Genomic DNA, 20,522 nt, shown 5'->3' with positions numbered 1-20,522 from the left:
TCCGTCACATCTATATTAAAATCACCTCCCACTATCAAACCTCTGTTCGTGTAGAGGCAGGGCTCTAAATCTTTCAAGAACTCACTCTGCAACCTTCTGTCAGCAGGCACATACACGCACACCAATCTCAACGCCAATTCTCTCCATCTACCATCCACCACCAAGAGCCTACCAGGGACAATTATCATAGTTTCACTTGCAACAAATTCAGGGGAACCACAAAGGACACCTATCCCTGACGAATGGACCCCTCCCACACTCCACCATGATCTACCTTTTTTCCATTCATTCTGGAATTGATCCACATCCCTATCCCCTGCCAAATGCACCTCTTGGAGGAAACAGACGTCAATCTTTCTATCAGCTATCTCCGTAAAGACAGCCAACCTCTTACTTCTATTCTTCAACCCTCTTACGTTAATGGTTGCAATGGCGAGAGTCATGGCGGACCATCAAATATCTCGCTATCCATTCCTTCCGATTCCGACGACGAGGAGCTTATGGACCCAAAGCCATACCCGGGACTCTCAGATGTCCCTGACCCATGGTAGGCGGCCCCCGCCCCGTCCTCCTGTTCCATCTCTTCTTCCGTTCTCCCTGGTGTGTCTGGTAGACACAAGGCCATAGGGCTCCCGTCCTCCCCAGGCCTGTTTAGTACAGAAATCATACCATATAATTGGGATGACCTCACCTGCTGTCCCGGTGGCAGGGAACCTTCCGTCCCCTCGAGGTCAGCTTGATCTTCCGCCTCTGGCCTCGGATCTTCCGAAGGGGGGATCTCGTCAGGTTCACTGCCTTCACTGTCCTCCTCTGCTGGTACCCCTTCTTTTATTTTAGGTTTTTTACCTTCTGCAGTGGCAATTTCCTCACTCTCCACCCGTTGTCTTTTGGGGTGGACTTTCTCCCTGTTCGTGTTCCCTTCCTCTCCATCCACATGTTCCTCAATTACCCCCGCCTCCTCCATTCTGCCAGGTTCCTCTATTACCTCCACTTGCTCCTCAACCTGCACCTCCACGTGCTCTTCCTGTACCTCCTCCACCACTCCTGCCGAAGGTGCACCCTGCGGTACCTCTTTCTCCTGATCCTTCGTATTCCGGGCCTGTCCTTCACCTCCCCTCTCATCCTGAGCCACCATACCCTTTCTACGGTTCTTTCTTCTTTGTTTCCGCGCCTCTCCGCGCCCCAGCTCCCATCCAGAACCTGTTTCCCTTTCCTCTTCTGACTCCCCATCTACCACTATCCCAGAGGCCGAGCCCTTCTTTGCGGCCACATATGCAAGATCTCTATTCGCACAGGCCTTATAAAGATGGTCGTCCTCCCCACACAATGAACATACCTTCTTTCTGCAGCTCCTCTTAGTGTGCCCATCCTCGCCACATCTTGTACACCGGGTGGTTTTGCAATCCAGTTCCAGATGTCCCACCTCGTGACATCTCCGGCAGAACGGGGGCTGGTTACGATAAAACATATAGCCCCGGCTTCCCCCTAACGCAAACAACGCCGGGGGATGTGAAAAGCCCCCCTCATAATTTCTATTCTCTTTCAGGGTCACCTGGAACTGCCTCCTCCCTGTCCAGTAACCATTTTTATCCTTAATCCTCTTAATACTGTCAACCGACTCGGTGTGCATTTCTAGGAATGCCGTAACATCGTCATCTGACAGGTACGGATCGTACATATGCAGAATTATCCATCGAGTGTTATCAGAGGCCAGCCCTATACACTCAAAGGCCTGCATCCATTTCCCATCCTGTTTCTCTACACAATCTGCCGACACTTTCTTATAAGTCTTCTCATCAACAAAGGAGACATCAAAGTACTTTTCCATCCAATTTCCCTGAACACATAGTACTTCAATATTCCCTACCTTCAGGGTGTCCATCAAAATTCGCTCCACAAACATATCCCTACCGGCCATGTCGCAACTCGCCTTCCAATAAAAGCGAATTGTCCACTTCAGGCTCGGTTCTTTTCTTGGCCTCCCGGAGGAGGCCGGTGCCTCGGCCATCCCGAAGATGGCCCGGCCCGGGCCCCGCCGCTGCTCTCCGCTCCTTCCGCTCCAATCCCAGGAAACCGCTCCGCCACCAGCTTCGCTCCAAATCCGCTCCTATCCAACGTTCTCCGGTCCTCAAAAAAAAAAGGGGGTATGGCCGCGCTCCTCTCCGCTCTCCAGCCGCTCCTCCGTCGCCCTTCTCGTCTTCTGACAGAAGTCTTGCAGCTGCGGTCAAGCCACACACTACAAGATCTTAGGCCAAAAGGCCGAGAAGCGATGCCCACAAAGGCGCGGACCGACGCGCGGGCGTTCCGCTGGCGCACAGTGGCGCAGGCCGACTCCTCTGGAGCCCGGGACCCGCGCAGCCGCCGGCCTCCCTGCAGCCAGAGGCCTGCCGCGGGACTCTGCTCCCCCTCTCTCTTGCCTGCCCGCCTGCCTTCCTGCCAGTCCCGGGCGGGGGCCCTGCTCTTTGATCTTCTGTCAACGGCCCGACAACGACCGCAGCCGCAGGGGGCGCCAGCCGCCCGGCCTCCTTAGCTTAGGCCCCTCCCACCGGCAGCAGCTGCGCCCAACCGGCTGCAAGCGAAAGCCGAGCGCCAGCACCTGCGGGCAGAGGCAAGGGGCAGCTCTCTCTCGGGAGGGAGGGACGGGGACGCGCGCGCGCGCGCACACACGCCTGCCTGCCTGCCTGCCGAAAAAAAAGAAAGAAAAGGTGGATATACTAAGTTTTTGGGAGGGAAAACGCCCAGCTGTCGAAAGGGGCCCGCCTGCAGGGACGGGGACGGACACACACACAAGCAAGCAAGCAAGCAAGCAAGCAAGCAAGCCACGCCTGCCTCCCTGGGAAAAGGCTGAAAAACCTAAGTTTTTTGGAGGGAAAACGCACGGGAGCCGAAAAGGGGGCCGGCCTGCTTGCCCAGAGAGTCGAGACGCGGGAAAGCGCACAGAGGGAGCACGGGAACCGAGAGGGCGAGAGAGAGACAGAACACAGAGACACACAGATGGACGAGGGACGAGGGACGAGACCCGAGAAGAAGGAGCTCCAGTCCACTCCGCTTGCTTGCTCGCTCGCTCGCTCGCTCGCTCGCTCGCTAGCTAGCTAGCTAGCTAGCTACCTACCTACGTCTGTCTTTTCACCGCTGAGAGAAGGTGGTGCACCGCTCCCGGAGGCGCTGCAATACCGGGCCGATGCGTGGAGAGGACGGAGCAAGCTCCTGATCCAGCTCCCTGTTCCAAAAATCCGTTTAATATGTGGTCCCCCGATGGGGGACGTATCAGATATTAAACTGATAAGAACAGATACTACACTTGATCTTAGCCAAAAGGCCGAGAAGCGATGCCCACAAAGGCGCGGACCGACGCGCGGGCGTTCCGCTGGCGCACAGTGGCGCAGGCCGACTCCTCTGGAGCCCGGGACCCGCGCAGCCGCCGGCCTCCCTGCAGCCAGAGGCCTGCCGCGGGACTCTGCTCCCCCTCTCTCTTGCCTGCCCGCCTGCCTTCCTGCCAGTCCCGGGCGGGGGCCCTGCTCTTTGATCTTCTGTCAACGGCCCGACAACGACCGCAGCCGCAGGGGGCGCCAGCCGCCCGGCCTCCTTAGCTTAGGCCCCTCCCACCGGCAGCAGCTGCGCCCAACCGGCTGCAAGCGAAAGCCGAGCGCCAGCACCTGCGGGCAGAGGCAAGGGGCAGCTCTCTCTCGGGAGGGAGGGACGGGGACGCGCGCGCGCGCGCACACACGCCTGCCTGCCTGCCTGCCGAAAAAAAAGAAAGAAAAGGTGGATATACTAAGTTTTTGGGAGGGAAAACGCCCAGCTGTCGAAAGGGGCCCGCCTGCAGGGACGGGGACGGACACACACACAAGCAAGCAAGCAAGCAAGCAAGCAAGCAAGCCACGCCTGCCTCCCTGGGAAAAGGCTGAAAAACCTAAGTTTTTTGGAGGGAAAACGCACGGGAGCCGAAAAGGGGGCCGGCCTGCTTGCCCAGAGAGTCGAGACGCGGGAAAGCGCACAGAGGGAGCACGGGAACCGAGAGGGCGAGAGAGAGACAGAACACAGAGACACACAGATGGACGAGGGACGAGGGACGAGACCCGAGAAGAAGGAGCTCCAGTCCACTCCGCTTGCTTGCTCGCTCGCTCGCTCGCTCGCTCGCTCGCTAGCTAGCTAGCTAGCTAGCTACCTACCTACGTCTGTCTTTTCACCGCTGAGAGAAGGTGGTGCACCGCTCCCGGAGGCGCTGCAATACCGGGCCGATGCGTGGAGAGGACGGAGCAAGCTCCTGATCCAGCTCCCTGTTCCAAAAATCCGTTTAATATGTGGTCCCCCGATGGGGGACGTATCAGATATTAAACTGATAAGAACAGATACTACACTTGATCTTAGCCAAAAGGCCGAGAAGCGATGCCCACAAAGGCGCGGACCGACGCGCGGGCGTTCCGCTGGCGCACAGTGGCGCAGGCCGACTCCTCTGGAGCCCGGGACCCGCGCAGCCGCCGGCCTCCCTGCAGCCAGAGGCCTGCCGCGGGACTCTGCTCCCCCTCTCTCTTGCCTGCCCGCCTGCCTTCCTGCCAGTCCCGGGCGGGGGCCCTGCTCTTTGATCTTCTGTCAACGGCCCGACAACGACCGCAGCCGCAGGGGGCGCCAGCCGCCCGGCCTCCTTAGCTTAGGCCCCTCCCACCGGCAGCAGCTGCGCCCAACCGGCTGCAAGCGAAAGCCGAGCGCCAGCACCTGCGGGCAGAGGCAAGGGGCAGCTCTCTCTCGGGAGGGAGGGACGGGGACGCGCGCGCGCGCGCACACACGCCTGCCTGCCTGCCTGCCGAAAAAAAAGAAAGAAAAGGTGGATATACTAAGTTTTTGGGAGGGAAAACGCCCAGCTGTCGAAAGGGGCCCGCCTGCAGGGACGGGGACGGACACACACACAAGCAAGCAAGCAAGCAAGCAAGCAAGCAAGCCACGCCTGCCTCCCTGGGAAAAGGCTGAAAAACCTAAGTTTTTTGGAGGGAAAACGCACGGGAGCCGAAAAGGGGGCCGGCCTGCTTGCCCAGAGAGTCGAGACGCGGGAAAGCGCACAGAGGGAGCACGGGAACCGAGAGGGCGAGAGAGAGACAGAACACAGAGACACACAGATGGACGAGGGACGAGGGACGAGACCCGAGAAGAAGGAGCTCCAGTCCACTCCGCTTGCTTGCTCGCTCGCTCGCTCGCTCGCTCGCTCGCTAGCTAGCTAGCTAGCTAGCTACCTACCTACGTCTGTCTTTTCACCGCTGAGAGAAGGTGGTGCACCGCTCCCGGAGGCGCTGCAATACCGGGCCGATGCGTGGAGAGGACGGAGCAAGCTCCTGATCCAGCTCCCTGTTCCAAAAATCCGTTTAATATGTGGTCCCCCGATGGGGGACGTATCAGATATTAAACTGATAAGAACAGATTTTTTTTTTTTTTTTTATTTTTTATTACAAGAATACAAAAGGGAACAATTCTCAACACTCACTGACAACACAAGAACCACACATTACACCAAAGACACAAATACCACAAAACTATCATTTACCATATAACACCACACTTCCCTAATCTCCGCCCTTATTCAAAACCACCCCTCCCATACCCGAGTATTTACATTCCAGCCAAAAATGCTTAACATCCGTAACATAAACCTATCCTATCCACATAATTCACACACAGACAAATACAGGTGATCCCCTTCTTCCCTATGACCTTTTGCCTGAATTCCGTCAGGTCAACCAACACAAACCCTTCCACCTCTCTTTAGCGGCCGAAAAACCCCACCGCACAATGTCTCTTTTGACTCGCGTCCGGATGTCTGTTTTAATCCTCCCTACCACTTCCCCACTCGTGAGATACACGGCATGCCTAACCACCTCATCCCTGGATGCCCAAATATGGAATTTAGTCAAGCTAACTACAAACCAGAGCAAAAAATTAGCACTCCATTTCCTAACCCCCGGCACCCCTTTCATAATAAGTGCGTAAGTCAGAATAAAGTCCCTTGTGGCTAAAAAACACAGAGTGGCACACTGTCCCCACACTTCTCTCGCAAAACCGCACTCCCAAAAGGCATGCCTTATTGATTCAATTTCCTTGCACCCCTGCCTAGGACACAAAGGCTGTCGCGACAGTCTGTGCTTAACCATTATCTCCCTAACCGGTAACCTTCCCCACACACCAAACCAATTTAAATCTTTAAATCGGTTATCCAATCCCCGAGGTTGAGTTCTCACCCATACTTCCCGTGCAACCCCAACTACTGCCTGTTTTTCCTCCTTTCTAATCAGTTCGTACATTTGCCTGTGATCCAAAGCTATTTTCTCCTTCCTGACCTGTGGGTGCGTCTTTACCCACCCCACAAGGTGTCTGTAATGCCAGGGTAACTTCTCCGCTTTAGGAGTTGTATTAGACCACACCACCAAGTGGCGCATCGCATGCGATAACCACAAAAGTGCGAAAAACCGACACGGATGAGACACATTCACATTTAACAGTGTGCATGAACGAGCAACAAAAATGCAGTCCAACTTCAAAGGGATGTCCGGTACTCCCCTCCCTCCCTCCTCCACCTTTCTGTACATGTCTCCTCTTTTGATATACTCATACCTCTTGCCCCAGACAAAGCCAAAGACAGCCCTTACCACCTCTCTTCTGAAACAAGCCGGTAACGGAAAAACCTCCGCCAGATATAAAAGAAGCGGCAAGATATCCGCTTTCAACACCAAAACCTTCCCCCCTAGGGAGAGCGTCTGCTGTCTCCACATACCCAACTTCTGATATAGTTTGGGGAGTTTAGACTCCCAGTTCAGCCTTGCCGAATTCTCAGATTGAAACAGGACTCCCAAAACTTTGACAGGCCCTTCAGCGACTGGGAGACCCCCGACTGCCTCCCTCCTATTCTTCCAAACCCCAAAATACTTAATAGTGCACTTATTAAGATTTAAAAAAGCCCCTGTCCCAGCCGAAAAAACCTTGACAACCTCTAGCACTCTTAAAACACTATGATCTGTAACTAAAAACAAGGCGATGTCATCTGCATAGGCAGCCACTTTCACCTGGAGCCCATTACTCCCCGGCACCAACACTCCTTCAATTACCGGATCCCGTCGAAATCGTCTAAGCAAGGGTTCAATATAAAGCACGTATAGCAGGGGGGACAATGGACAGCCCTGTCTCACTCCCCGCTGAACAGACAGAAACTCCCCCAAACTACCATTAAGACAAACTCTAGCCCCCACACCACTATACAAAACCTGTAGCCAACCAATAAAAACATCCCCAAACCCCATACGCCTTAAAACCTCCCATAAAAACTCATGGTGGACTCTATCAAAAGCTTTGTTTTGGTCTAAATTGACCAAACTAAGAGGGAGCCCCCTATCCTCAACCCATTCCACCACATCCCTAATCAGTTGCAGGTTCCAACTAATCTTTCTACCCTCCACCCCACACGTCTGATCCACACCCACCACTGCACCCATCACCCGGCGTAACCGGCGTCCTAATACCCTAGCCAAAATCTTATAATCGGAGCACAATAATTGAATGGGTCTCCAATTGTCTAGATTACATTTTTCCCCTTTCTTGTAGATTAATGTGATGATCCCAGTCCTCATGGTTGCCCCAAGACCGCCACCAGCTAAAATCTCTTTAAAAACACCGAGTAACAGGGGACCCAACTGCTCCCAAAATGTGCAATAAAACTCAATGGGTAAACCATCTACCCCCGGGACTTTACCTTTTTTTGAGCCCCACACCGCTTCTTTAAGTTCAGCCTCTGTGACCTCCCCCCCAAGATCAGACCCGTCCGGAATGTTCTCGATATCCTCCAGGAATTCCTCCCAATCATCACGATTGACTGCACTCTCTGCAAAAAGCTCTTTATAATATCTTGTCCCACATGCCACCATTTCCCCCAAATCCCTTGTGATCACCCCACTTGCATCTCTTACCTCTGTAAAGAGTGCTCTTTCTTGCTTACTTCTTACAGAACCAAAAAACTGGGCCGAACATCTCTCCTGGTTTTCTAAAACTACCCCCTGCAACCGGAAGAGGAAGTCCTTAGCTTTCCTTAACCAGGCCTCCCTTAATCTAGCTTTCAACTCCGCAGCCTTTTCTGCCCGAAAGACCCCGCCCCGGTTAAAAGCTACGTATAAAGACTCCAATTCCTTCTGTAGTGCAAACAAAACACTCTTTTCCCTTAGCCTTCTCTTTTTACAATATTCCATAGAGAGCCTCGCAATGGTCTTTTTACACAGCTCCCACCACTCGGTTTTAGACGCAAAGTCAGAATATTTGCTTTTGAAACTATCAATAAAATCTGAAATTAAAACACGATACCCGACTTCTTCTAAAATGGAAATATTAAGCTTCCAATAACTGGCTTGGTAAGTTGGACCTTCTACATCAAGCGTTACCGAGAGAGTCATATGATCCGAAAACCAAACTGGGAATACTTGTTCTTTCTTGATCTTACATTTCAGTGTAATAAAAACATAGTCCAGCCGTCGACGATGACCCCTACTGTTTTGCCAAGTAAAATTTTTACTCGTCCGGCTAAACTCCTGAAAACAATCGACCAGATTAAATCGTTGAAGAAGATTTCTCAGGCCACATGCTCCTCCCCCCTGCGCGTCTGCTATGTCTATATTAAAATCTCCACCCACCACAATCTCTCTGTTGGTAAAAAACCAAGGCTCAAGATTTTTTAAGAAAGCGGCCTGCAAGGCCCTTTCTGCAGGGGCGTAAACCCCAATTATTCTTACCCTAACCCTCCACCAGCACCCGTCAACCACTAAGAGGCGGCCAGGTACCGCAGAGACCACTTCAGTCGCCTGAAACCCCGGATCTCCACATAATATCCCTAATCCCGACGAATGCACTCCTCCAATACTCCACCAAGAGGGGCCTTTCTTCCATTCTCGCGAGAATCTTACCACATCCTCCGGGTCTTTCAAATGCGCCTCCTGGATAAAACAAAAACTTGGCTTTAAATCAGCCAAATAAGTAAACACCGCCACTCTCTTTACACCATCTTTTAAACCCTGTACATTGCTTGAAATGATCTTGTGAATTCCCATTTTAACATTATTCAAAGTCAACTATCTATTCCATAAAGATCGCTAAACCCCGGACTCCCCTCAGTACTCTCTCCACTCTGATCTCCAAAAGAGACGGGAGTCATTGGTGAGACCGGAAGAAGGCTATAGCCTTGATCTATCGCAGTAACACCACTAAGTGGCAACGTCCCCCCCACGTCTGTGTCACTAGACCCTCCCGGCTCCGGTGGACCACTCAGTTGGGGTGGTTCACCATCCTGGCCCACAAAAGAGTCACCTAAAAAGGTCTCTTCAAAGTTTTGTACGGAGTTAGTCCCAAGACCTTCCTCAGTCTCAAAAACCACATCCTCAGCCGTACTCTCCACTGCTTCCTCACCGTCTTCCTCCCTTTCCACGACATCTTCCTGCCTTTTTTCCGGAGCTTGAACCTCTTCTCCTCCTGCCTCCTCTTCAACCCTGACACCCTCCTCGCCCATACTCACGGAGCTATCCGCCTCCCTGCCAGATACTTGCGATTCCTCTTCCTCTCCTGAAGATGTCAGGGCCTCTCTCTGTCTCTTTTCCTCCATCAGTGGAGCATCTTCTTCCATCACCTCCCTCCCTCTTTTCTTATCCTTTTTCTTTCTGTTGATATTTATCCATTCTGGATCCTGTGCAGTCCCTTCCTCCAGCGCCTCCTCCCCTGCAACGATAGACAAACCCTCCTCCACCGGTTCCTGATGTGTTCTTCCCTCTTTCTCCGCAGATACTCCTGGCTCCTCTCCTCCCTGCATCACCGATGTCCCTTCCCCTGGATCTGCTACAATACGGCGCAGCCCTTCCTCCAGGTGAGTATCCTCTGCCCTCCCATCCTTACACCCTGCTCCTGGATGTTCCATTCTTCTCTCTGGCCCTTCGGAGACAACTGATGCAAAACTAGCCTGTTTCCTAGGGCACATTCTATATGTGTGCCCCTGCTCTCCGCACAGGTTACAAACCATCGGGTTTACACAGTCCATCGCTATGTGCCCCACCCTGCCGCACCTCCTGCAAACCTTGCTCCTACAATCAATGGCAAAATGGTCCTTTTCCCCACATTTCCGACATGTCTTGGGCTGACCCGTATAGCTCAAATACCCTTTGTTCGACCCGATAAAAAAATTGGCTGGAGGGATCATCACTCCACCTTCTGCTGTATCACAGGATCGAAACCTCGTCATATATCTCCATTTACTAGTCCAAACATTCTCCTCATCAATAACCTTTCTTCCTTCCCCCTGGATATCCACAAACCGTCTCAAAAACGTTTTCACGTCAGCCTCAGGCACATTAGGGTTAAAAATATGTACCGTCAAGATCTTTAATTCACGAGCAAAGAGGGGCTCCACATAAAAATGATTAAGAGGCTCCCGCTCCTTCATCAGTTGGGCTTTACACCACACCCTTGTACATTCCACATCCGTTGTTAATGTAAGGTCGAAAATACATTTACCTTGAAAATCCTGCAAGGCCAAGATGTCCATCTTCTCAATTCCCAGCACCGTGTAACAAACTTCTTTCAAAAATCTTCCTCTCACCATCCATTCAGCCTGCTCCTCATGGTTCTTCAAAACAAAGCGCACCGTGCCCCTCATCTGCCCCTCACGGGACAGCGAGCGCCCGGCCGCCATTCTCGAAGGCCACTCACCCTTCGCCGCCGTCATCTGGGAGCCCCACCTTCACCCCCTGGGCTCAACCCAGGGCGATTCCAGTGGTGGCTCTGTTCTTCCTTCCGCCTCCGCTCCCTCAGATGTCTGCACGTCCTCTCCACCGGTGATGCCTTCTTCGATGTTCAGATGCTTTCCCTCCGACTCTCCTTCCCCGCCCTTCACGACCTCTGACAAGCCCTCCAGCCGCGGACAGGCCACGCACCTTTGGATCTTGGCCAAAAGGCCGAGAAGCGATGCCCACAAAGGCGCGGACCGACGCGCGGGCGTTCCGCTGGCGCACAGTGGCGCAGGCCGACTCCTCTGGAGCCCGGGACCCGCGCAGCCGCCGGCCTCCCTGCAGCCAGAGGCCTGCCGCGGGACTCTGCTCCCCCTCTCTCTTGCCTGCCCGCCTGCCTTCCTGCCAGTCCCGGGCGGGGGCCCTGCTCTTTGATCTTCTGTCAACGGCCCGACAACGACCGCAGCCGCAGGGGGCGCCAGCCGCCCGGCCTCCTTAGCTTAGGCCCCTCCCACCGGCAGCAGCTGCGCCCAACCGGCTGCAAGCGAAAGCCGAGCGCCAGCACCTGCGGGCAGAGGCAAGGGGCAGCTCTCTCTCGGGAGGGAGGGACGGGGACGCGCGCGCGCGCGCACACACGCCTGCCTGCCTGCCTGCCGAAAAAAAAGAAAGAAAAGGTGGATATACTAAGTTTTTGGGAGGGAAAACGCCCAGCTGTCGAAAGGGGCCCGCCTGCAGGGACGGGGACGGACACACACACAAGCAAGCAAGCAAGCAAGCAAGCAAGCAAGCCACGCCTGCCTCCCTGGGAAAAGGCTGAAAAACCTAAGTTTTTTGGAGGGAAAACGCACGGGAGCCGAAAAGGGGGCCGGCCTGCTTGCCCAGAGAGTCGAGACGCGGGAAAGCGCACAGAGGGAGCACGGGAACCGAGAGGGCGAGAGAGAGACAGAACACAGAGACACACAGATGGACGAGGGACGAGGGACGAGACCCGAGAAGAAGGAGCTCCAGTCCACTCCGCTTGCTTGCTCGCTCGCTCGCTCGCTCGCTCGCTCGCTAGCTAGCTAGCTAGCTAGCTACCTACCTACGTCTGTCTTTTCACCGCTGAGAGAAGGTGGTGCACCGCTCCCGGAGGCGCTGCAATACCGGGCCGATGCGTGGAGAGGACGGAGCAAGCTCCTGATCCAGCTCCCTGTTCCAAAAATCCGTTTAATATGTGGTCCCCCGATGGGGGACGTATCAGATATTAAACTGATAAGAACAGATACTACACTTGATCTTAGCCAAAAGGCCGAGAAGCGATGCCCACAAAGGCGCGGACCGACGCGCGGGCGTTCCGCTGGCGCACAGTGGCGCAGGCCGACTCCTCTGGAGCCCGGGACCCGCGCAGCCGCCGGCCTCCCTGCAGCCAGAGGCCTGCCGCGGGACTCTGCTCCCCCTCTCTCTTGCCTGCCCGCCTGCCTTCCTGCCAGTCCCGGGCGGGGGCCCTGCTCTTTGATCTTCTGTCAACGGCCCGACAACGACCGCAGCCGCAGGGGGCGCCAGCCGCCCGGCCTCCTTAGCTTAGGCCCCTCCCACCGGCAGCAGCTGCGCCCAACCGGCTGCAAGCGAAAGCCGAGCGCCAGCACCTGCGGGCAGAGGCAAGGGGCAGCTCTCTCTCGGGAGGGAGGGACGGGGACGCGCGCGCGCGCGCACACACGCCTGCCTGCCTGCCTGCCGAAAAAAAAGAAAGAAAAGGTGGATATACTAAGTTTTTGGGAGGGAAAACGCCCAGCTGTCGAAAGGGGCCCGCCTGCAGGGACGGGGACGGACACACACACAAGCAAGCAAGCAAGCAAGCAAGCAAGCAAGCCACGCCTGCCTCCCTGGGAAAAGGCTGAAAAACCTAAGTTTTTTGGAGGGAAAACGCACGGGAGCCGAAAAGGGGGCCGGCCTGCTTGCCCAGAGAGTCGAGACGCGGGAAAGCGCACAGAGGGAGCACGGGAACCGAGAGGGCGAGAGAGAGACAGAACACAGAGACACACAGATGGACGAGGGACGAGGGACGAGACCCGAGAAGAAGGAGCTCCAGTCCACTCCGCTTGCTTGCTCGCTCGCTCGCTCGCTCGCTCGCTCGCTAGCTAGCTAGCTAGCTAGCTACCTACCTACGTCTGTCTTTTCACCGCTGAGAGAAGGTGGTGCACCGCTCCCGGAGGCGCTGCAATACCGGGCCGATGCGTGGAGAGGACGGAGCAAGCTCCTGATCCAGCTCCCTGTTCCAAAAATCCGTTTAATATGTGGTCCCCCGATGGGGGACGTATCAGATATTAAACTGATAAGAACAGATACTACACTTGATCTTAGCCAAAAGGCCGAGAAGCGATGCCCACAAAGGCGCGGACCGACGCGCGGGCGTTCCGCTGGCGCACAGTGGCGCAGGCCGACTCCTCTGGAGCCCGGGACCCGCGCAGCCGCCGGCCTCCCTGCAGCCAGAGGCCTGCCGCGGGACTCTGCTCCCCCTCTCTCTTGCCTGCCCGCCTGCCTTCCTGCCAGTCCCGGGCGGGGGCCCTGCTCTTTGATCTTCTGTCAACGGCCCGACAACGACCGCAGCCGCAGGGGGCGCCAGCCGCCCGGCCTCCTTAGCTTAGGCCCCTCCCACCGGCAGCAGCTGCGCCCAACCGGCTGCAAGCGAAAGCCGAGCGCCAGCACCTGCGGGCAGAGGCAAGGGGCAGCTCTCTCTCGGGAGGGAGGGACGGGGACGCGCGCGCGCGCGCACACACGCCTGCCTGCCTGCCTGCCGAAAAAAAAGAAAGAAAAGGTGGATATACTAAGTTTTTGGGAGGGAAAACGCCCAGCTGTCGAAAGGGGCCCGCCTGCAGGGACGGGGACGGACACACACACAAGCAAGCAAGCAAGCAAGCAAGCAAGCAAGCCACGCCTGCCTCCCTGGGAAAAGGCTGAAAAACCTAAGTTTTTTGGAGGGAAAACGCACGGGAGCCGAAAAGGGGGCCGGCCTGCTTGCCCAGAGAGTCGAGACGCGGGAAAGCGCACAGAGGGAGCACGGGAACCGAGAGGGCGAGAGAGAGACAGAACACAGAGACACACAGATGGACGAGGGACGAGGGACGAGACCCGAGAAGAAGGAGCTCCAGTCCACTCCGCTTGCTTGCTCGCTCGCTCGCTCGCTCGCTCGCTCGCTAGCTAGCTAGCTAGCTAGCTACCTACCTACGTCTGTCTTTTCACCGCTGAGAGAAGGTGGTGCACCGCTCCCGGAGGCGCTGCAATACCGGGCCGATGCGTGGAGAGGACGGAGCAAGCTCCTGATCCAGCTCCCTGTTCCAAAAATCCGTTTAATATGTGGTCCCCCGATGGGGGACGTATCAGATATTAAACTGATAAGAACAGATACTACACTTGATCTTAGCCAAAAGGCCGAGAAGCGATGCCCACAAAGGCGCGGACCGACGCGCGGGCGTTCCGCTGGCGCACAGTGGCGCAGGCCGACTCCTCTGGAGCCCGGGACCCGCGCAGCCGCCGGCCTCCCTGCAGCCAGAGGCCTGCCGCGGGACTCTGCTCCCCCTCTCTCTTGCCTGCCCGCCTGCCTTCCTGCCAGTCCCGGGCGGGGGCCCTGCTCTTTGATCTTCTGTCAACGGCCCGACAACGACCGCAGCCGCAGGGGGCGCCAGCCGCCCGGCCTCCTTAGCTTAGGCCCCTCCCACCGGCAGCAGCTGCGCCCAACCGGCTGCAAGCGAAAGCCGAGCGCCAGCACCTGCGGGCAGAGGCAAGGGGCAGCTCTCTCTCGGGAGGGAGGGACGGGGACGCGCGCGCGCGCGCACACACGCCTGCCTGCCTGCCTGCCGAAAAAAAAGAAAGAAAAGGTGGATATACTAAGTTTTTGGGAGGGAAAACGCCCAGCTGTCGAAAGGGGCCCGCCTGCAGGGACGGGGACGGACACACACACAAGCAAGCAAGCAAGCAAGCAAGCAAGCAAGCCACGCCTGCCTCCCTGGGAAAAGGCTGAAAAACCTAAGTTTTTTGGAGGGAAAACGCACGGGAGCCGAAAAGGGGGCCGGCCTGCTTGCCCAGAGAGTCGAGACGCGGGAAAGCGCACAGAGGGAGCACGGGAACCGAGAGGGCGAGAGAGAGACAGAACACAGAGACACACAGATGGACGAGGGACGAGGGACGAGACCCGAGAAGAAGGAGCTCCAGTCCACTCCGCTTGCTTGCTCGCTCGCTCGCTCGCTCGCTCGCTCGCTAGCTAGCTAGCTAGCTAGCTACCTACCTACGTCTGTCTTTTCACCGCTGAGAGAAGGTGGTGCACCGCTCCCGGAGGCGCTGCAATACCGGGCCGATGCGTGGAGAGGACGGAGCAAGCTCCTGATCCAGCTCCCTGTTCCAAAAATCCGTTTAATATGTGGTCCCCCGATGGGGGACGTATCAGATATTAAACTGATAAGAACAGATACTACACTTGATCTTAGCCAAAAGGCCGAGAAGCGATGCCCACAAAGGCGCGGACCGACGCGCGGGCGTTCCGCTGGCGCACAGTGGCGCAGGCCGACTCCTCTGGAGCCCGGGACCCGCGCAGCCGCCGGCCTCCCTGCAGCCAGAGGCCTGCCGCGGGACTCTGCTCCCCCTCTCTCTTGCCTGCCCGCCTGCCTTCCTGCCAGTCCCGGGCGGGGGCCCTGCTCTTTGATCTTCTGTCAACGGCCCGACAACGACCGCAGCCGCAGGGGGCGCCAGCCGCCCGGCCTCCTTAGCTTAGGCCCCTCCCACCGGCAGCAGCTGCGCCCAACCGGCTGCAAGCGAAAGCCGAGCGCCAGCACCTGCGGGCAGAGGCAAGGGGCAGCTCTCTCTCGGGAGGGAGGGACGGGGACGCGCGCGCGCGCGCACACACGCCTGCCTGCCTGCCTGCCGAAAAAAAAGAAAGAAAAGGTGGATATACTAAGTTTTTGGGAGGGAAAACGCCCAGCTGTCGAAAGGGGCCCGCCTGCAGGGACGGGGACGGACACACACACAAGCAAGCAAGCAAGCAAGCAAGCAAGCAAGCCACGCCTGCCTCCCTGGGAAAAGGCTGAAAAACCTAAGTTTTTTGGAGGGAAAACGCACGGGAGCCGAAAAGGGGGCCGGCCTGCTTGCCCAGAGAGTCGAGACGCGGGAAAGCGCACAGAGGGAGCACGGGAACCGAGAGGGCGAGAGAGAGACAGAACACAGAGACACACAGATGGACGAGGGACGAGGGACGAGACCCGAGAAGAAGGAGCTCCAGTCCACTCCGCTTGCTTGCTCGCTCGCTCGCTCGCTCGCTCGCTCGCTAGCTAGCTAGCTAGCTAGCTACCTACCTACGTCTGTCTTTTCACCGCTGAGAGAAGGTGGTGCACCGCTCCCGGAGGCGCTGCAATACCGGGCCGATGCGTGGAGAGGACGGAGCAAGCTCCTGATCCAGCTCCCTGTTCCAAAAATCCGTTTAATATGTGGTCCCCCGATGGGGGACGTATCAGATATTAAACTGATAAGAACAGATACTACACTTGATCTTAGCCAAAAGGCCGAGAAGCGATGCCCACAAAGGCGCGGACCGACGCGCGGGCGTTCCGCTGGCGCACAGTGGCGCAGGCCGACTCCTCTGGAGCCCGGGACCCGCGCAGCCGCCGGCCTCCCTGCAGCCAGAGGCCTGCCGCGGGACTCTGCTCCCCCTCTCTCTTGCCTGCCCGCCTGCCTTCCTGCCAGTCCCGGGCGGGGGCCCTGCTCTTTGATCTTCTGTCAACGGCCCGACAACGACCGCAGCCGCAGGGGGCGCCAGCCGCCCGGCCTCCTTAGCTTAGGCCCCTCCCACCGGCAGCAGCTGCGCCCAACCGGCTGCAAGCGAAAGCCGAGCGCCAGCACCTGCGGGCAGAGGCAAGGGGCAGCTCTCTCTCGGGAGGGAGGGACGGGGACGCGCGCGCGCGCGCACACACGCCTGCCTGCCTGCCTGCCGAAAAAAAAGAAAGAAAAGGTGGATATACTAAGTTTTTGGGAGGGAAAACGCCCAGCTGTCGAAAGGGGCCCGCCTGCAGGGACGGGGACGGACACACACACAAGCAAGCAAGCAAGCAAGCAAGCAAGCAAGCCACGCCTGCCTCCCTGGGAAAAGGCTGAAAAACCTAAGTTTTTTGGAGGGAAAACGCACGGGAGCCGAAAAGGGGGCCGGCCTGCTTGCCCAGAGAGTCGAGACGCGGGAAAGCGCACAGAGGGAGCACGGGAACCGAGAGGGCGAGAGAGAGACAGAACACAGAGACACACAGATGGACGAGGGACGAGGGACGAGACCCGAGAAGAAGGAGCTCCAGTCCACTCCGCTTGCTTGCTCGCTCGCTCGCTCGCTCGCTCGCTCGCTAGCTAGCTAGCTAGCTAGCTACCTACCTACGTCTGTCTTTTCACCGCTGAGAGAAGGTGGTGCACCGCTCCCGGAGGCGCTGCAATACCGGGCCGATGCGTGGAGAGGACGGAGCAAGCTCCTGATCCAGCTCCCTGTTCCAAAAATCCGTTTAATATGTGGTCCCCCGATGGGGGACGTATCAGATATTAAACTGATAAGAACAGATACTACACTTGATCTTAGCCAAAAGGCCGAGAAGCGATGCCCACAAAGGCGCGGACCGACGCGCGGGCGTTCCGCTGGCGCACAGTGGCGCAGGCCGACTCCTCTGGAGCCCGGGACCCGCGCAGCCGCCGGCCTCCCTGCAGCCAGAGGCCTGCCGCGGGACTCTGCTCCCCCTCTCTCTTGCCTGCCCGCCTGCCTTCCTGCCAGTCCCGGGCGGGGGCCCTGCTCTTTGATCTTCTGTCAACGGCCCGACAACGACCGCAGCCGCAGGGGGCGCCAGCCGCCCGGCCTCCTTAGCTTAGGCCCCTCCCACCGGCAGCAGCTGCGCCCAACCGGCTGCAAGCGAAAGCCGAGCGCCAGCACCTGCGGGCAGAGGCAAGGGGCAGCTCTCTCTCGGGAGGGAGGGACGGGGACGCGCGCGCGCGCGCACACACGCCTGCCTGCCTGCCTGCCGAAAAAAAAGAAAGAAAAGGTGGATATACTAAGTTTTTGGGAGGGAAAACGCCCAGCTGTCGAAAGGGGCCCGCCTGCAGGGACGGGGACGGACACACACACAAGCAAGCAAGCAAGCAAGCAAGCAAGCAAGCCACGCCTGCCTCCCTGGGAAAAGGCTGAAAAACCTAAGTTTTTTGGAGGGAAAACGCACGGGAGCCGAAAAGGGGGCCGGCCTGCTTGCCCAGAGAGTCGAGACGCGGGAAAGCGCACAGAGGGAGCACGGGAACCGAGAGGGCGAGAGAGAGACAGAACACAGAGACACACAGATGGACGAGGGACGAGGGACGAGACCCGAGAAGAAGGAGCTCCAGTCCACTCCGCTTGCTTGCTCGCTCGCTCGCTCGCTCGCTCGCTCGCTAGCTAGCTAGCTAGCTAGCTACCTACCTACGTCTGTCTTTTCACCGCTGAGAGAAGGTGGTGCACCGCTCCCGGAGGCGCTGCAATACCGGGCCGATGCGTGGAGAGGACGGAGCAAGCTCCTGATCCAGCTCCCTGTTCCAAAAATCCGTTTAATATGTGGTCCCCCGATGGGGGACGTATCAGATATTAAACTGATAAGAACAGATACTACACTTGATCTTAGCCAAAAGGCCGAGAAGCGATGCCCACAAAGGCGCGGACCGACGCGCGGGCGTTCCGCTGGCGCACAGTGGCGCAGGCCGACTCCTCTGGAGCCCGGGACCCGCGCAGCCGCCGGCCTCCCTGCAGCCAGAGGCCTGCCGCGGGACTCTGCTCCCCCTCTCTCTTGCCTGCCCGCCTGCCTTCCTGCCAGTCCCGGGCGGGGGCCCTGCTCTTTGATCTTCTGTCAACGGCCCGACAACGACCGCAGCCGCAGGGGGCGCCAGCCGCCCGGCCTCCTTAGCTTAGGCCCCTCCCACCGGCAGCAGCTGCGCCCAACCGGCTGCAAGCGAAAGCCGAGCGCCAGCACCTGCGGGCAGAGGCAAGGGGCAGCTCTCTCTCGGGAGGGAGGGACGGGGACGCGCGCGCGCGCGCACACACGCCTGCCTGCCTGCCTGCCGAAAAAAAAGAAAGAAAAGGTGGATATACTAAGTTTTTGGGAGGGAAAACGCCCAGCTGTCGAAAGGGGCCCGCCTGCAGGGACGGGGACGGACACACACACAAGCAAGCAAGCAAGCAAGCAAGCAAGCAAGCCACGCCTGCCTCCCTGGGAAAAGGCTGAAAAACCTAAGTTTTTTGGAGGGAAAACGCACGGGAGCCGAAAAGGGGGCCGGCCTGCTTGCCCAGAGAGTCGAGACGCGGGAAAGCGCACAGAGGGAGCACGGGAACCGAGAGGGCGAGAGAGAGACAGAACACAGAGACACACAGATGGACGAGGGACGAGGGACGAGACCCGAGAAGAAGGAGCTCCAGTCCACTCCGCTTGCTTGCTCGCTCGCTCGCTCGCTCGCTCGCTCGCTAGCTAGCTAGCTAGCTAGCTACCTACCTACGTCTGTCTTTTCACCGCTGAGAGAAGGTGGTGCACCGCTCCCGGAGGCGCTGCAATACCGGGCCGATGCGTGGAGAGGACGGAGCAAGCTCCTGATCCAGCTCCCTGTTCCAAAAATCCGTTTAATATGTGGTCCCCCGATGGGGGACGTATCAGATATTAAACTGATAAGAACAGATACTACACTTGATCTTAGCCAAAAGGCCGAGAAGCGATGCCCACAAAGGCGCGGACCGACGCGCGGGCGTTCCGCTGGCGCACAGTGGCGCAGGCCGACTCCTCTGGAGCCCGGGACCCGCGCAGCCGCCGGCCTCCCTGCAGCCAGAGGCCTGCCGCGGGACTCTGCTCCCCCTCTCTCTTGCCTGCCCGCCTGCCTTCCTGCCAGTCCCGGGCGGGGGCCCTGCTCTTTGATCTTCTGTCAACGGCCCGACAACGACCGCAGCCGCAGGGGGCGCCAGCCGCCCGGCCTCCTTAGCTTAGGCCCCTCCCACCGGCAGCAGCTGCGCCCAACCGGCTGCAAGCGAAAGCCGAGCGCCAGCACCTGCGGGCAGAGGCAAGGGGCAGCTCTCTCTCGGGAGGGAGGGACGGGGACGCGCGCGCGCGCGCACACACGCCTGCCTGCCTGCCTGCCGAAAAAAAAGAAAGAAAAGGTGGATATACTAAGTTTTTGGGAGGGAAAACGCCCAGCTGTCGAAAGGGGCCCGCCTGCAGGGACGGGGACGGACACACACACAAGCAAGCAAGCAAGCAAGCAAGCAAGCAAGCCACGCCTGCCTCCCTGGGAAAAGGCTGAAAAACCTAAGTTTTTTGGAGGGAAAACGCACGGGAGCCGAAAAGGGGGCCGGCCTGCTTGCCCAGAGAGTCGAGACGCGGGAAAGCGCACAGAGGGAGCACGGGAACCGAGAGGGCGAGAGAGAGACAGAACACAGAGACACACAGATGGACGAGGGACGAGGGACGAGACCCGAGAAGAAGGAGCTCCAGTCCACTCCGCTTGCTTGCTCGCTCGCTCGCTCGCTCGCTCGCTCGCTAGCTAGCTAGCTAGCTAGCTACCTACCTACGTCTGTCTTTTCACCGCTGAGAGAAGGTGGTGCACCGCTCCCGGAGGCGCTGCAATACCGGGCCGATGCGTGGAGAGGACGGAGCAAGCTCCTGATCCAGCTCCCTGTTCCAAAAATCCGTTTAATATGTGGTCCCCCGATGGGGGACGTATCAGATATTAAACTGATAAGAACAGATTTTTTTTTTTTTTTTTTTTTTTTTTTTTTTTTATAAAATAGAC

At 57.7% G+C, this 20,522-nt stretch overlaps 12 non-coding genes across 12 annotated transcripts; all 12 read right to left on the bottom strand.

The window, feature by feature from the left end:
• Positions 1 to 3,140: 3,140 nt before the first annotated feature.
• On the bottom strand, positions 3,141 to 3,331 carry LOC148647235 (U2 spliceosomal RNA). The gene has a single exon (XR_015927280.1). It is a non-coding gene; the product is annotated as a U2 spliceosomal RNA (small nuclear RNA).
• An 869-nt stretch (positions 3,332 to 4,200) lies between these two features.
• Positions 4,201 to 4,391, bottom strand: LOC148647234 (U2 spliceosomal RNA). Its single transcript, XR_015927279.1, has one exon. It is a non-coding gene; the product is annotated as a U2 spliceosomal RNA (small nuclear RNA).
• Positions 4,392 to 5,260: 869 nt separating this feature from the next.
• On the bottom strand, positions 5,261 to 5,459 carry LOC148647233 (U2 spliceosomal RNA). The gene has a single exon (XR_015926942.1). It is a non-coding gene; the product is annotated as a U2 spliceosomal RNA (small nuclear RNA).
• Positions 5,460 to 11,845: 6,386 nt separating this feature from the next.
• On the bottom strand, positions 11,846 to 12,036 carry LOC148647232 (U2 spliceosomal RNA). Its single transcript, XR_015927278.1, has one exon. It is a non-coding gene; the product is annotated as a U2 spliceosomal RNA (small nuclear RNA).
• Positions 12,037 to 12,905: 869 nt separating this feature from the next.
• Positions 12,906 to 13,096, bottom strand: LOC148647231 (U2 spliceosomal RNA). The gene has a single exon (XR_015927277.1). It is a non-coding gene; the product is annotated as a U2 spliceosomal RNA (small nuclear RNA).
• An 869-nt stretch (positions 13,097 to 13,965) lies between these two features.
• On the bottom strand, positions 13,966 to 14,156 carry LOC148647230 (U2 spliceosomal RNA). Its single transcript, XR_015927276.1, has one exon. It is a non-coding gene; the product is annotated as a U2 spliceosomal RNA (small nuclear RNA).
• Positions 14,157 to 15,025: 869 nt separating this feature from the next.
• Positions 15,026 to 15,216, bottom strand: LOC148647229 (U2 spliceosomal RNA). The gene has a single exon (XR_015927275.1). It is a non-coding gene; the product is annotated as a U2 spliceosomal RNA (small nuclear RNA).
• An 869-nt stretch (positions 15,217 to 16,085) lies between these two features.
• Positions 16,086 to 16,276, bottom strand: LOC148647228 (U2 spliceosomal RNA). Its single transcript, XR_015927274.1, has one exon. It is a non-coding gene; the product is annotated as a U2 spliceosomal RNA (small nuclear RNA).
• Positions 16,277 to 17,145: 869 nt separating this feature from the next.
• Positions 17,146 to 17,336, bottom strand: LOC148647227 (U2 spliceosomal RNA). Its single transcript, XR_015927273.1, has one exon. It is a non-coding gene; the product is annotated as a U2 spliceosomal RNA (small nuclear RNA).
• Positions 17,337 to 18,205: 869 nt separating this feature from the next.
• Positions 18,206 to 18,396, bottom strand: LOC148647226 (U2 spliceosomal RNA). The gene has a single exon (XR_015927272.1). It is a non-coding gene; the product is annotated as a U2 spliceosomal RNA (small nuclear RNA).
• An 869-nt stretch (positions 18,397 to 19,265) lies between these two features.
• LOC148647225 (U2 spliceosomal RNA) lies at positions 19,266 to 19,456 on the bottom strand. Its single transcript, XR_015927270.1, has one exon. It is a non-coding gene; the product is annotated as a U2 spliceosomal RNA (small nuclear RNA).
• Positions 19,457 to 20,325: 869 nt separating this feature from the next.
• Positions 20,326 to 20,522, bottom strand: LOC148647224 (U2 spliceosomal RNA). The gene has a single exon (XR_015927108.1). It is a non-coding gene; the product is annotated as a U2 spliceosomal RNA (small nuclear RNA).

This window comes from Lepisosteus platostomus, chromosome 15 (genome assembly GCF_059453375.1).
Source record: "Lepisosteus platostomus isolate fLepPlt1 chromosome 15, fLepPlt1.hap1, whole genome shotgun sequence".
NCBI classification, from domain to species: Eukaryota; Metazoa; Chordata; class Actinopteri; order Semionotiformes; family Lepisosteidae; genus Lepisosteus; species Lepisosteus platostomus.
The sequence above is the reverse complement of the archived record's forward strand: the minus strand, read 5'-3'. Positions and strand labels throughout refer to the sequence as shown.